This window comes from Candoia aspera, chromosome 7 (genome assembly GCF_035149785.1).
Source record: "Candoia aspera isolate rCanAsp1 chromosome 7, rCanAsp1.hap2, whole genome shotgun sequence".
Taxonomy (NCBI): domain Eukaryota; kingdom Metazoa; phylum Chordata; class Lepidosauria; order Squamata; family Boidae; genus Candoia; species Candoia aspera.
This window is the reverse complement of record NC_086159.1, coordinates 44,821,783-44,837,915: the sequence shown is the minus strand read 5'-3', so window position 1 is coordinate 44,837,915 and position 16,133 is coordinate 44,821,783.

The following is a 16,133-nucleotide window of genomic DNA, read 5'->3' as shown; positions in this document are numbered from 1 at the left end:
ATTATGTAAACAATAGCCTTACTTAATTGCATTACCTTTCTTTGTTTATATTTCATATAAGCATAGAACAATGAAATTAAATAGCAGTCAGCTGATGATGAGGAAAATTGATCTACTATATAATGCTCAACAGAAGCCTGAGAATTTATTTATTTATTTATCATATTTCTTTGCCACCCACCTCATATTGCAACGACTCTGGGCAGCTTACAAGTGAATTAAAATAAAAGATTAAAATATTGTTAAAACAAATACAGTATAAAATATAGGAATTATAGAATAACACTGAACTGCATATGTATCAATCATAATTGTATAATTAAAAAGTCTCCATGACAATAGAAAAGGGATTCCATGCCAGTTTTGTTCTTTTTGCAACATGTAGCTGTGTCCTCAGCCATCTGAAATTGTTCTTGTATATCAGGGACCATTTGGAACCCCAAGCAATGAAACGTTGTGGATTGGAATCAACAGAAGAAAGCACCATCTGCTCTTCAGAAGGCATCATGGATCCCAGTCAATTATAATAATATTATAATAATACAGTATTTAAAATAAAAAAGACTGCACATGCTATCCATTATTTCATATACATTCATTAATTAATCCTTAATAAACTCAATTTTATTTATCCTTCCATTCAGTTTTAACAGAATTTTGGAGTCAGATTGTAGATGGAAGCCACCTTGAAAAGAATGGAGACTGATGGAACGTTATAGAGCATGGGTTGAAATATATGTTGTTGTTTATTTGTTCAGTTGCTTCTGACTCTTCGTGACTTCATGGATCAGCCCACGCCAGAGCTTCCTGTCGGTTGTTGAAATATATAGACAGGGTATTCTATATTTTCCTTGATTCTCTTATGATAGCTTTTTTCAAGGAACCAGGATCTTGGTAAACTGCCAAGGACTGATACAGTAAGAACTATTTAGACCTTAGTTGAGAGTTGGCCACCATTAGCTCATAATAATTGAAACATTCCTTGGCTGCAATGACAGCAGCTGCTGCACAATCTTTCTTACTGTCTGCTTGAAATTACATAAACACTGAAGCCCTCCATTATTTCTAAAAAATATTCTTATACTTCACTTGCTGAATGTCTCCACTGCCCCACAGACATAGTTTGTATAATCTTTGAAATGGCTGTATATATGTACAGTAATTTGTTACCACAACTGGTTATTTAGTACATTACAATTTGCAGAAAAGTTTATTGACCTGATAGCAACAGGTAATAATATTTTTATAATAATCCATGATCTCTAATAGGACATGCTTTAATTCAAGCATTTAATAGCCAGGCAGAAACTAATTCCTATATTAAGGGTACTAATACACCATGTGATATTTTGTTTAACTACTTCACTATTGATAATCTGAAAAACCTATTACAGCAAGTGTTAATTATAAAATAGGAAGGGCAAAATGAAGAGTCATGCTTCTTTTTTCCAAAAATAATTTTACCTAAGCTACACAATTTGTTTTATTTTTTAAAAGAGACATATAATGTGTTATTTGATCAGGTCAAGGCTTTGGGAATATGACCTAAATCTTACTATGGTTTCTCAGGCTTTATTTTGTTGGTGCTAAACCTGCTTGACTAAAGGTTTAAATTTGTTGTGCATGCTTACACTTGGGCAAGTAGCCAGGGCAGTCTTCAAAATAGTTGCATGAATCTTCCCAAACATGTGGTTGAGATAAGGAAGGATGCTTTACTTGTGCTAACAAGCTTTGCAATGCACGTCTTTGGAATAAAAAACCTAAACCTATAACTATTCACTGTATATGAAAATAGCATGCACACTATCCTACTTGTCTAGAATGCCAATCTGTCTGCAGTCTTGTTAACCAAAGATGGAGTTCCACTTGGCCAAATTTGGGAGTGCTGTAAGAGTTTCTTCCTCTTTGGGTAACATGTTACAAACTGTTTGGACTTACAATTTTGATCAAGGATATCTTGCTCTCAGTGTTAATTAATGCTCCAACAGCTAATGGATGGAATGGTATATTTTTCTTCCCAGTAAACTCTTCTGCTGTCATTACTCAACAGTTAATTCATAGGTATGGAGGCAATGAGAATGAATGTTTTTCCCACAGTGCTTCAGAAAGAAGGTAGTAAAAAGAACAACAGTACATAAAAAGGCCTTTAAGTGGATGCACTATGCAATTGCTAATGCACAAACCAAGTTGCTCTGGGAATACTGCCAAAAACAGCTGAATGAAAGAATCTGAATCATAAAGATAGTTGCCTTGAATTTTACTTCTTTCATTTGCCTTCTCTTGTGGATATTCAGTATGCATATCCTAACAAGGTAAAGTCTTTTCATACAATAGGAAGGAATAATAACACACCATAATAGGGACTTGTTCTGTATATTAGCAGAATAGCTTTGTCTGATATGGTTCTTTCCCTGGAGATGTTGCTTGACAAGCAGCCCCTGAGGGGATTCCACTTAATGCCCTCATGCTAGAATGACTCACCACCAGCTTCCTGCTGTTTATTTGTGAGAGTTCTCTCCTTCATATTCCTTGGCAGCTCTTTTTGCAGCTCTGCAGGTTGTCCATGCTCTGGAAACAGGAAAAGGACCCAGTCAGTATTATTAGCATTCTTGTTTCCTTGGTACAGGATGAGATAGTATTTGCCTCAGTGCCCTGATACTTCACTTTCATTATTTTCCTCTTGGCACTGTATTATCCCTTTTGCTTGTCCAATATGACTACTATTTTAGAACTAGTTTCATGCTGCTGAATTTTATCAGTACATATTCATTGGAGAAGTTTGCAGTTTGAAGTTTGCCTTGCTGGTTTGGTCTAAAGATCAATTTAGTACAACGTTCTGGTTACAAGAGTGGCTGATCAGATACTCTAGAAACCTCATGAGTAAGTACGATGTTGGTTGTCGTTTTAACGTTTCTTCCCTGTTTTTTGCTGATCAGAGGGACACAGAAGTTCCATATAGCTCTAAAAAGTAATTCCTAATGTGTCAGATAAAATAAGGTAATTCCTAATGTGTCAGATATAAAATACAACCTTTTTGGCCTCCTGAGTCTATCACGTAACTATGACTAATGAGTTTGTGTTTGCACCAGATACTGATCTATATGCAATCCATGTAAAGACAAAGTTAATGCACTAAATTTACAGGAAGTGGCATATTCCAGCAAAATAAGTATGAATTATATTACACAAAAGATAGTGCTTCACTGAACCTATTGTTCTCAGGTAGGGTTTAATCTCATTTTCTCATTCGCTACTAAACTATCAAAACCAGATTGTGGTTCTGCTTGAAAACTTTCTAAAAAGGAAGGATGCAGAAGATATTTTAATTAAGTTAGGCTTGCTGCATTCAGTAATACTGCTCTGGAATACTGTTTGAACATTTATCTTAAACTCCTGCTTTTAAAATGTATTTCAAACTTGCAGTTACATTTCCTGCGTTGACTTCTGATTCACATACAGACCTTCTTTGGAAAGGCAAAGAGCTGCCACTGCCACATCCCACTCTCCTCCTCCACTACAGAGATATGTATGTAAAAAAAAAATGAAGAGACCAAATGTCATGAATAATTATCAGGGTTCATAAAATAAAGCATTGTTATGTAAAAGAAGCCTCATCTTTCCAAACAAAATCACAGCTTGAGGATTAATTCAAACAGACCCTCGAAGTGACTTGCTAATCCAGTCTTTGTGTGTGCACTTTTTTTTTTACTTAAACATTTGTACTGTAATCTGTTTTGATAACCAGTAATGTGGATTATACAGATAATAATATAATAAGGACATTTTTGCATAATCACTGATCTCTGCTTTCAATGAGCGCATACAGGTCTATGATAAATTTTGAATCCTTGAAGTCTCTGTATAGCTAGCTTAAGAGCACATCTTCATCCATTTCAATTAGAAGTTGTACACTATGAATACCAAATTTTGAGAACTCTGCTTATGTTCCTTGGGGTGGCTCCAGGGATATCCAATGGCTGACCATTGTTAAACAAATGGTCAAATGAAAAATGATTCTGGCGCAGATGGGCTTTTCAGCTTATGCTCTGATCTGCCTGTACAGCATGACCAGCAGAGAACAAAGTGAAGATCAGGAGATGTCCTTGAACAGGGAGACAATGGCAAGTCTAGGACAATTAGTTTGAAAGAGCAAAGGAATGACAAAGATCATGCTCAGAGGAGTTGGAATCTTTGAATATATGAAATATGTACAAATATGCATTTATACATATTATGACTTAAAGTTCATGTATCTTATTAATAAAGTTGAACAGACCAACACTTCTAGTGGGGGATTGGCAACTTGAGATGTGTCTCCATTGACCTGGCAATACAGACTTCCATCCAGTTGCCTCACTGTGCAACATAAGATGCTTCTTGCCAATATGAAGATCAGCAAGTATGCAAAGAGTGGCGGTGGCACAACAAGTCCAGAGAAAACAACTGGCGGAAGCTATGAGACCAAGAGGTAGTCATCATTAACTGCATCACATTTCCTCCAATCAAACTGCATAATGTGAGCATGTGAAATGGCATTTATTGATCCAAAAAGCAGACCCCGTACCTGCAGGAAAATGCTAGGATGAAGAAGATTCTAGTAGTGTACACAGCTGGTTGGAATTTCTTTAAGAACATTAACAAAAGCAGATTGAGAATTACAAACTTTTTTTAAATCTTAGATTTGTTTGAGTTTATTACTGCCTCAGTAATAAGAAATACATCGTTTAAAGCATTTTAAACCTTTTGCTGAGCTTTGTGCTACAAAATTTCATACCACTCTACAGTTAAGTCTAGTAAAGTATATATCTAAAATCAAAGCATATTAGACACCAGCTATCAGAACTCACTATTGTTTTATAAAGTTTAAAGTCAACCAAGAGAGAAAATAGCATCAATTAATCAAATCATGTTTATTTACATTTCGTATAATTCACTCTAATAGAAGTGAATAGAAATAGAAACTTCTGTTATGCAATCTAGTGCTATTACTGGTATCTTGTTGGCAGGTTTTGATTATAAATTATATGCTAATGATACTTTAGCAATTTTATATAATTATGGTAATTTACTGTGAAATGTTATATGAGTGATTCAACACTTTGGTAAGTGTTCAGGATATAAGATTGATTGGGATAAGTCTCTTTTACTCTATTTAGGCTCTGAAGTTTCAATAGCACAGTATAAAGATATAGGTTTTATAATTGCCACAGATTACATGAATTAAGTATGTTAACAATTTTAGTTAACATTGCCTTTTATACTAATAGATGGATCAAAATCCGATTAAGCTGGTGGGGTAAAATAAATGTCATTAAAATGAATATCAGTCCAAGATTAATTTATCTATTAAGAGGTATTCCAGTGTTAATCCCAAATAAATACTTTCTTTGGCTAGATAAGTGATTGATAAGTTCTTTGGCTAGATAAGCCAAATAGGTCACCTCGGATTTCATTAGCTAAATATTGAGGATGGTGGTTTAATTTATCAGATTTTCATTGGGCTTATATTTATCAACTACATCTGTGTGGAATGAACACTTAATAGTGGTCTATGACCATAATAAGTATGTGATTTTTTTTTATTCACTTAGTAAAACATTAACCTTTGTGGGCTGTGAATTTTAACATATTTTCATTAAAATCCTAGCAATTGCTCAGGATGATGTACAATGGAAAGGGTATTTCATTCCTGGGTCTGTGAGCAGCCAAATACATTTGGGCTTTGTTGGGTTGTAGATTGTTTTGATGTCCAGACTCATGAATATTTAACTTTATGGAAAAACTCTATCCTAAAATAGGGGGCAAATGTTCTGTTGGGAGCTGTGGGTGGAATCTGAAATAAATACTTTAAATCAATTACTTGCTAGCAATGATTTTAAAGTTTTTTTTTTCTCAACTTCAAGTGGAATTTTGTCTCTGTCATGAGTGCTGATGGTGAGCAGGAGGCGGCCCCTATCCAGGGGGGAAAACGCATGCGTAGTTTAGAGGCTTTGAACTGTCCTTCAAAGAAAGAGCAGACCCACCTTGAGTTTTGGATTTATCTGTGTGGGTTTCCCACGCTCTTTCAATTTGGCAGGATTCTTACTTTCTGAGCCTTCAATAAACACTAGAGACCTACTCATTGTCTCAGCATGGTACTTCACTATGAGTTAGGACAGTCTCCCTGATTCACAGCAGTAGCAATACATGCAACCCAAGCATGTTTTATCTTAGTCAGGACCAGATGTCTTAGTAGGGACCAGATGCTTTGGTTCTGTCTGAGAAACTGGAGGTCTTATTATATTTGATGGAATCAATGTTTGAAATTAAACCCACATCCTTTTTCTATCAAAAATTAATTAAAATTTTAAAAGCTAACATTAGGACATTTATGGCTCATGGATTAAAGAATTGGAATACATGGTAATGGAACATCAATGGCTGCAGCTCTTAAAAACATTACATTTGCTTCAGTGAATTTAAATTAAAACCAATTTATCAAAAGGTCTTATTCAGAGTTTACTGGAAACCCCAAAGAATATATTCAAAAAGATCAATGTCAGATTTTCTCTTTTGGCATTTGGCATCTCTTTTGGCATTTGCTTCAGTGAATTTAAATTAAAACCAATTCATCAAAAGGTCTTATTTAGAGTTTATTAGAAACCCCAAAGAATATATTCAAAAACATCAATGCCAGATTTTATCTTTTGGCAATTTGAAGGGTCACTGACTGATATGATTTGGTCCTGTGAATCACTAACATATTTTAATGTATATAAGTAGATTTATGGGGAATTTTTAGTGTTAAAGATGATAATGTGAGGATTAACATTAATAATAATAGTAACAAATCAAAAACATCAAACATGTTTTTGATTTTATGATGTTTTGTAATGTTAGATAATCATTTTTACCTTGAGGTAGATTTAGAACTCTATTTGACATTTTATTAATATGTGACATATATAGTTTTCCCCTTTTCTGATTTTTTTTTTTTTTTTGGTTTTGGTTTGTTAAATCAGGTAGTTATACTTTTTTTTCTACTTCTATTTTTTTATTTCTTTCTGTAAAACCTTTAAAATAAATAGACATTTTTAAAAAGAGAGAGATGGCAGAGGGGTTTTATCAGCTGAGCATTCAGAGTGAATATGTCTCTGTATTTGTGTATGTATGAGTGTGTGTATTCAGACACACACTCTGAATTCTCAACTGGTACTACCAGTGTTTCCCTCCCTGGGCAACTTCCAAATATGTGGAGTTTATCTCCCAGATTTTGGAGTAGTAGATGGGATTTCAAGTCCACACAATTGGACTGGCCCAGAATGAAAAAATCTATTCTAACCATTCTGTTTTCTGTTCTCAGTCCCCCTAAACTCATCCCCCACTTCCCAATTTCCTAGTTATGTCCTTTCCTTTTTTCAGTTGCCTCTTCAAAACTCTTTCAATTCCCTTTAATATACCACAATCTTAAAACACCTTTCCTTTCTTATCCATTCTTTGATCTACTGTACATTCTAGTGGTTCATGTTTTAAGTTCCTAGTTCAACTTCCTAAGAATCTTAGAAGTATGAAGAAAAAGTGTTACATCACTTAATTCAGAAGGAAAAGGAATTGAGATTTCCATACATCAACAGACTTCATGAATTGACTTAAGAGTTCTTATATACTATCCTTGTCATTACCACTGATGTACTACAGCCCTACATCTGTCATAGGAAGTGGAAATCATTAGATCTTGTTGTCTCATAATTCTGCATACATTCTTTCAATAGGGGAACTGCAGAACCAAAGTGTGGGGAGGGGGAGAGAGTGCACTCAGGTCAAATCACCAAATTGTTGCAATTTCAATAACCCCATATGATTGGTTAATCAGCACAGTAGTAAGTGGGCTAGGGCAGCCAGTATATTACATGACACAGTGGACTGGAATCAGAATCTCTCCAATCATTGCTTTAGCTGTATAAGCAGGGTTGGACATTCAGGACCTTAGGCAACATACAACTTTCAATCTTACTTCATAGAGCCTTTAATCTAATTTAAACTCCCCTCTCATAGAGCCTTTAATCTAATTTAAACCCCCCTCTCTAGAAATCAGTTCATATCTCTGGTAAAAGCTATCTGTCTCTTGCCATCTCTGATCTGGGACAAGAGAAGAAGTGCTGTAAAAATGGTGTCAATATAAAATGGTTAACCCACTTTAGGCTCCGTCTCATCCATAGTTTGTTTCAATCCTATTTATCATGTTATTCTCAACATATTGCCATCAAGGAAAATGGTGGTCCAGCCACAATAAAAATGGATAGCTTATTTGTAAACTAGCATTTCTGAAAACAAATTCAGAACTATCAGTTGTCATCTGATAATTCTCTTTAAAAAACGGTCACAAAATTGGATAATCAGTATACAGTTATGCTTATCTTTTAATCATGAAATGTTCCATCTTTTCTTCATGGGAACTCCTCAACCAAGCCACAATATGCCATGCAAAGCTTATATCCTGTAACATTGATTTATTTTGGCCTGATGAATTCTTACTATTTATAAGTCAAATCCTCAACTGTTCTCTGTGGACGTTTATAACTTAGCCTATGGTGGAAGACTTAAATCTTCCTCTGGGCACTTTAATCTGTTCATGGAAATGCCACCATACTTCCTTCAGGGCTTCAATCCCATGCACACTTATCTGGGAATTGAGTACACGGCTATTACTTCTGAGTAAACATACCTGGGATTGTACTATTAATATGTAGAAATAAGCAACAGAGAACTGTATCATGACCTTATTTTAGAACTGTGTAAATTCTAACTTCATTGCTTAGTTGAATATCTTTCTGTTTATCTTCACAGACAAATGTTCCCATAGTAACAGTAAAATTGTAATTACATTAATTGTAATTATATGTAAATCTTTCTCCTTTGACATTCATTTATATTCCCTTAGTATTCTCTCTGTTCCTAAGGTATGCAATGGAGTAGACTGCAATTTGCTTTTTCATTATATTTGTTTTTCTTTTCACAAAACTTTAACAAATGAAGCCCTTCAAAGTTATTTAATGCACAATTAAGGCAATGGTGATGATATGGTGGGTGAAATGTTGAAAGGTAATTCAAGCAATATGACAGGTTAATATACAGTGTCATTATTTATCTAGGAACATTCAACAAATATTAGCTAAAATTGCATTTTAAGTTCATTGGCATAAGGGAAGCTTTCAATGTGCAATTCTCCTACAATAATGAGGCCATTGTTTGGAGTTTATTGACTAGAGAAGAGAAAATATGCCTATCCATCAATGCTGTGACTAATTACTATGTTAAGGATGTTATAGAATGTAACTGAAATCTGGAATTTAGAGGCTCAGTATAAGAACTCCTAATTTGTAAGCTCATACTAGCCTGATAGGATCACTTTCTATCTTATCATCAGCTGTCTCCTCATTGTATCTGCTCAGTTTGTGACTGTAAGAAGAAGGGCTGTTTTTATAGGGCTGAAGGATATCAGAAGGTTAATAGTAGGGCAGGGTGAGGAGGGGAAACCTTTCAGTGTTATCATATTTCTAAATAGAAGGGCTCTAATGTTCATGAGAAACTTGGAACAGAAAGAAGATGTGTCTAAACTTGGACTTGTTTCAAGATCAAAATAATTGATTCAATCAAAATCAAGAATTGAATTAAAGTCCTTGTGACATAAATTATAAACGGTATTGGATGTCATGACTGGATATATATGTCTGGAAAGGAAAAAGAATGTAAAACGGTATTTATTTATTTTTTTAATCCATTCAATCATGTCTGATTCTCAGAGACTGCCTGGATAAGTCCCTGCAGTTTTCTTGGCAAGGTTTTTCAGAAGTGGTTTGCCATTGCCTCCTTCCTAGGGCTGAGAGAGGGTGACTGGCCCAAGATCACCCAGCTGACTTTGTGCCTAAGTGGGGACTAGAACTCACAGTCTCCCAGTTTCTAGCCTGATGCCTTAACCACTACACTAAAACTGGCTCTCATTTAGATATAGATCCCTGTATTTAAACTGAGATGATTTTGATATAGCAACTTTACAGAATCTGTCATATTAGTCAATAGACAAATACTCTGTCAACTTGTATAGTACTTTATATATTTTTGGAATATATGGCATTCCATCTTTATGCAAAAAGAGTCCAGCTAAGTTGCAGCATCCCCCTGATCTCAGCTGATTTGAAAAAGATAAACAAAATCAAATTTGCTTAATATTTATTTGGGAGAGCACTAGGAAATATCAGAGCTTTAGGGTAAAAGAGATTTTTTGGAGATGGGTGATTGGGGGTTGTTAAAACCTTTCCAGAAGAACAGAATAGCAAAATAATTCCATATTATTGCCAAATAACCCCACATAGGCACATACATGAGGCCAACAGGAACTGAGCTCAACTAAAATAGACTTTATATATACAGAAGGAAAACAACCCTCAACTTAACCCTGGAGAAGCTTGTTTTCCAGGCCCTTTATTATCTTTATAGTAACTCAGCCCAGTGCTATCCAACAACATCTTTCTTAAACTGCTGTGTCCAGAACCTACGACACTTAACACAAGAAGACTTCTTTCCAAGGTTAACTTGATGGGTGTTAAAACAGATGTCATCAGTGGATTCAGAAGTAATAATACATTTGAATTATTAGTAGCAGGAAAACACAGAAGACTATTGCCTGTATGTTCTACTTGAGTAGGCTCCTTCATTGGCCCATGGATTAGCAACAGTGAGAAATAGGATGCTGGTCTAGTTTGGTCTAGTTTGATAGTGCAGGCCTCAGGCAGCTGGCAAAACCAAGGAAGCAAGAATGACACAGATTGTAGTATCTTTAGTGCTAAAAGGTAAAGGTTTCCCTTGACGTAAAGTCCAGTCGTGTCCGACTCTAGGGGGCGGTGCTCATCTCCGTTTCAAAGCCTTGGAGCCGGCGTTGTCCATAGGACACTTCCGGGTCATGTGGCCAGTATGACTCACGGAACGCCGTTACCTTCCCGCCGTAGCGGTACCAATTAATCTACTCACATTTGCATGTTTTCGAACTGCTTGGTGTGCAGAAGCTGGGACGAGCAACGGGAGCTCACCCCGCCGCGCGGTTTCGAACCGCCGACCTTCCGATCGACAGCTCAGCGGTTTAACCCGCAGCGCCACCGCGTCCCATATCTTTAGTGCTAGTCAGGGAGAAAAACAGAATTTTGAAAACTCCAAGAATAACCTAATCTCATTTATAATGAGTTAGTTAAGGTGAAATCTCTTTGAAACACTTTCTTCCTACATCTTTCATATCTGGACTGGGTTGTCTCTTCTTAGATCAACCAGATCTCTCATCTCCCACTTTCACAATATATCTCACACATACAAGAGAGCTCTTTATTCTTAAACATTTGTTTGCCATGTTTATTAACAATAACAACAACAACAATGATCATAGAGCATTTGTAACATTACCTGTTAATGAAAATGCTATCAAGTTCAGGGTGCTTAATGCTTCAAATAATTTTTCTATCTGCATTAAAAAAAACATACTTAATTATATATCTAGACTTACAGTATATGTCCAGAATTTTAAGAATTGCTTAAGTAGTAAAATGTCCAGTTCTAGTAATGGACCTTGGCTATGTCTGATCCCTACAGTCATTAATCTTACAGGAACTGATCATCATTATTATTTAAATTAACTGTTTAATTATTTAATTTAATTAATAAAATAAATAAATAAATAAAATTATTTAATTAATCATTATTGTTTAAATTAATTATTTAAATGGACAATTAGAGGTATATCATGATTGATGATTATGTACCATCAAGTCATTTTCAGCTCCTAGTGACCACATAGATAGATTTTCTCTCTATGACATTTTATCCCTAACCTGGTCTTTCAGGTCTTCCAACAGTAGACTCATTGTGACTGTAACTGAGTCATCCATCTTGCTGTTGGTCATCCTTCTACCTTTCCCAGCATTAGAGTGTTCCCCAGAGATCTAGGTCTTCCTCTAATGTGTCTGAAGTAGGATAAATTTGATCCTGGTGATTTGTGTGTCTAGTGAAAACTCTGGGTTCTTTTGTTCAATGATCTATTTGTTTGTTTCCTTGGCTGTCCATGGTATTCTCAGGAGTCTTCTCCAACACCAAAGTTGAGTAAGAGTAATATCAAAAATATTCTTTATTAAATAACTATTTACAATAATTAAGTCCTTGAAGCAAGAAGAACTGGATTCAATCAAGCCTAACTGGGCGCAGCAAGACAACTGGCAAGAAAGCCCAAAGAGCTGGTGACAAAGATGCAGAACAGGACTTCCCAATGGGAACTGGATGACTGGAAGAGACTGGAATGCAAGGTGCTGTTGAAACTGAAGACAACAGGTCTCGAATTGGAACAGTACTTGAGTTACACTGATGCTGGAACAGGATGGGGCTGACCAGAGCCCCTTGGACTTTGCTGAGGACTAAGGACTGAATTGGACAGAACTTGATGACCCGTGCTGGACTGGGAACCAGTGACTGGAATCTTAAAGCAAGACTGAGAACTGGGAACAAGGCTGGACTCAACTGGAAGCCCTGGACTAGGCTGGATTCTTGGACTGGAGGCTTGGAACAAGACTGGGAACTCTGAGCAAGGCTAGACTGTGATACGGTTCTACTACAAGATAGGTGTGAAACTCCTGAGCAACACTGAACATTCGAAGCATGGTTAGACTGGACTGAAGATTCACTGCAAGACTGGGGATTGAAGGCTTACTGAAGCTGAATGGAAGAACGGGAGCTAACTGGTGATCTAGAAACCTTGCAAGACTGCACCTCAAACTCGGAGCGAAACTGTGGAACAGGGCACAGCCAGGCTGGACTAAGGTCGGTGGACTTGGCTGAAAACTTGAAGTGGGATGAGAAGTGCGTCTGGAGCACACACAGGATGACCACGCAGATCCAAGGCTGGATGCAAGGCTGAGATTGCTGGGCTCAGTGAATAGAGGATCATCAGTGGCAGCAAAAGCAGGATTCAAGTCCCCTTCAGTTGAGAACAAAGACGCTGATTCCTCTTTGGCAACAGACGCTGTCTCCAATGCTGGTAGGGACCCTTCTGCTGAAGCTGCAGACTTGTAGGAATGGTTGTCTCCAGCAGGTTGCTCTTCACGCATCTGCCTTTTATGCCGATCCTTCATGTGCCTGGACCCTTCTGCAGCCAATTGAACTGCCTTCTCTTTTGCATATTTTTCTGCCCATCGTTAGCATGCATTGATTGGAGGATTCGAATCCTCCTCTGAATCCTGGCCAATCAGCACCTTGGACTCTTTCTGCACTGCTGACTCATCCTCAAGTTTTGTTTTCCTGGTTACAGCCTGGTAAGTTTCTATTTCGTCCTCTGACTCAGAAGGGGTTCGCCTTCTGAATCAGAGGCAGGCTTGGTTCTGACAGAGTATCACATGGAATACCATGGCTTGTGTGATTCTGATCTTTGTAGGTATAGAAACATCATGGCATTTGAATATCTTTTCCAAGGCCTTTATGGCTGCTCTAGCCAGTGATGGTCAGTGGCATATTTCTTGGCTGCTTATTCTTTTACTGTTGATAGTTGATCCTAAAGGCAGAAGCTATCCACTTTAGCATCAGTTAGTCAAATGGTTGTCTAACTATATAGTATATATTTTACCTTTCTATGCATATAAAACACTTAAGAAACACTTCCAAATACACTAAAACATCTTAAACATAATAATACATAAAGCAGTATTGTGTATTTAACCGAAAACTTTGTAGTTAAGTCAAATTTTTAATATAATAATCTTTTTGGCATTCCATTCTTAACTAGGAGTTGTCTATAAACTCGGACATTCTTAAACCAGGGACCTGCTGTATTTAAAAAGGAATATTAAAAACTAATACAAACTAATATAAAGTAAGAAAAAGAAAAGAAAAGAAAAGAAAAGAAAACCAAGCAAGCAAGCTAAAAGTGCAAGAGGGGCAAAAAAGGTAAAAGAAAAATAAAGAAAAAAGATACAAAGAAGTAGCTTCTGATCTTATTTACAGCAGTTATAAGTACAATTATGTTTACCTCTTACCCTATGGTTACAACATAACTCTCTTCTTTCTATAATCTATCCTGTCTAATCATCAAAACTATAAATAATAAGTTCCTTTTTTTCTGTTTCATGCGAAAAGTCTATAAGGGATTTCCAGTCAGCAATAAATGTACTGTCAATATTGTTTTTTCTCTGATCAAGGAGGTCAATTTAGCCATCTCAGCAAGTTCCATCATCTTCACTAACCATCCCTCCATTGTGGGTACTGCCGAATCTTTCCATCCTTGCATGTACAATAATCTCGCTGCAGAACATTTACAAAAACAAAGTTCCATGACTTTTTCCAACTGTTTGTTCATCAATCCCCAAAGAAAAACCTCTGGTCTCAATTGTATATTAATCTTTAAAACCCAATGTATGTTATTTGAATCCAGAATTTTGTAGCTTTGTTACACATCCACCAAACATAATAAAATGTCCCTTGTTGTTGTTCACATTTCCAACTTAAATTTGAAATGCCTTTATACATTCAAGACAATTTCTCTGGTGACATATACCAATGGTAATACTTGCCATTCTGAGGTTGAAATAATTTTCCTGGAGGAACTCAGTGTATGCTTGGGGACCAGCTGACTTTTCAAAGAAGTATTGCTGAATATCCTGCTAACTTAATAGTCTGAATTGGGTTATGGCAAAGACAGTCTATAGTACTGTCCTGCAACTTTTCAACTGTCTGACTGCTTTAATAATATGTTTCTATTCTTTAAATCATAACTGTCCAACTATCACTACTTCCACTGTCCCTCTATGCTGTTTTCTTACTAAGAAAAAAGTAGAGGTGTAGCAGAGATAAACAATTTAGCAAAAGTGAGATAGGAAAACATTACAATAGCTTTCTTTTTAGTTCTGGGTCCTTTCGTGTTTCTGCATAGTGATTTAAACTAAATTCATTATGGTGTATAAATTGCTAAATTAAAAGGGGGCAAACTGCTGTAATGCTTTCAGTAAAGTAACAGGCTCAAATAATCTGTTAGATCCGTTAGCTGAATATCAGAAACATTATTTCTATTAAACACAAAGAAATTGTGATTTACTGGAAAGCTTAATTATTTCCATTTAATATGCAATACAGAAGGTTAAACTTTTGTTCAGTCATGTATATTTTAAAGTCTCCAGACATAAATTGAACAAATTATTTGCATACACTGCAGGATTTTCTAGACTCATGAGAATGCATCTAATTAGGTTACAGCTTACTTCCACATTGAAACCAGTGGGTATTGACCTACCTTATTCTTCTAAAATGGAGATCTGAATAAGAAACAAAAAAATACTATTCGCCCTGCCCCCCACCAAAAAGTTTAAAATATTATTTGCAAGATCTCTCAGTGCAAAAGATCTATTCAAAGAAAATGCTCATGCATTAAATCGACACACAAGCATTTCACCTGAATAGAAGACTATAGAAGACATCTGAATAATAATTTTCCTATAGCTAAGTCTACTTTTTTCTAGTCACACAGGAAGTAAGTAATCAGCAGAACATTTACAAACAAAAAAAATCAAAACAGTAATGAATAATTAATTCTGTGCCTGGGTTCACACATTGCAATAAGCCATAATGTGAATCATTTAGTTTGGCATAGCATGTTCCATTAATGCAACCACTGTGGTTCATATATCTTGTTTATGGCACAGTGCAATCTGTGAATCAACCAGTTGTGGCTTAATTAGCAAACTATGGCTAGGCAAGGCAAAGCTAAATCTGAATTAGGAACTCAGTGTGCACTTTGGTGCTTTATTGATCTTTCTCGAATACATTTAACAAGTCATCTTTCTGTGCAAAGACTGTTCCAAAGGTGATATGTGATATACAAGATTTTTTTTGTAAAAAAAGCAATAATAATAGAATAGAACAGTATGTTGAAACCCCCGTGCATAACTTAGCAGCAGTCAGACAACTGTAAATCAATCTAGGCACAATATGATGATAAAAAGACAGGAAGGGAATTTTCTTCCTTTTTCTTCTGGTTTCCCTGTCTGGTGCTTCAAATACTGTCAGAGCAGCATTGCAAATAATAGAAGACATAGGAAAATAATATATGCCCATACTCCTTGAATTTACCGTGC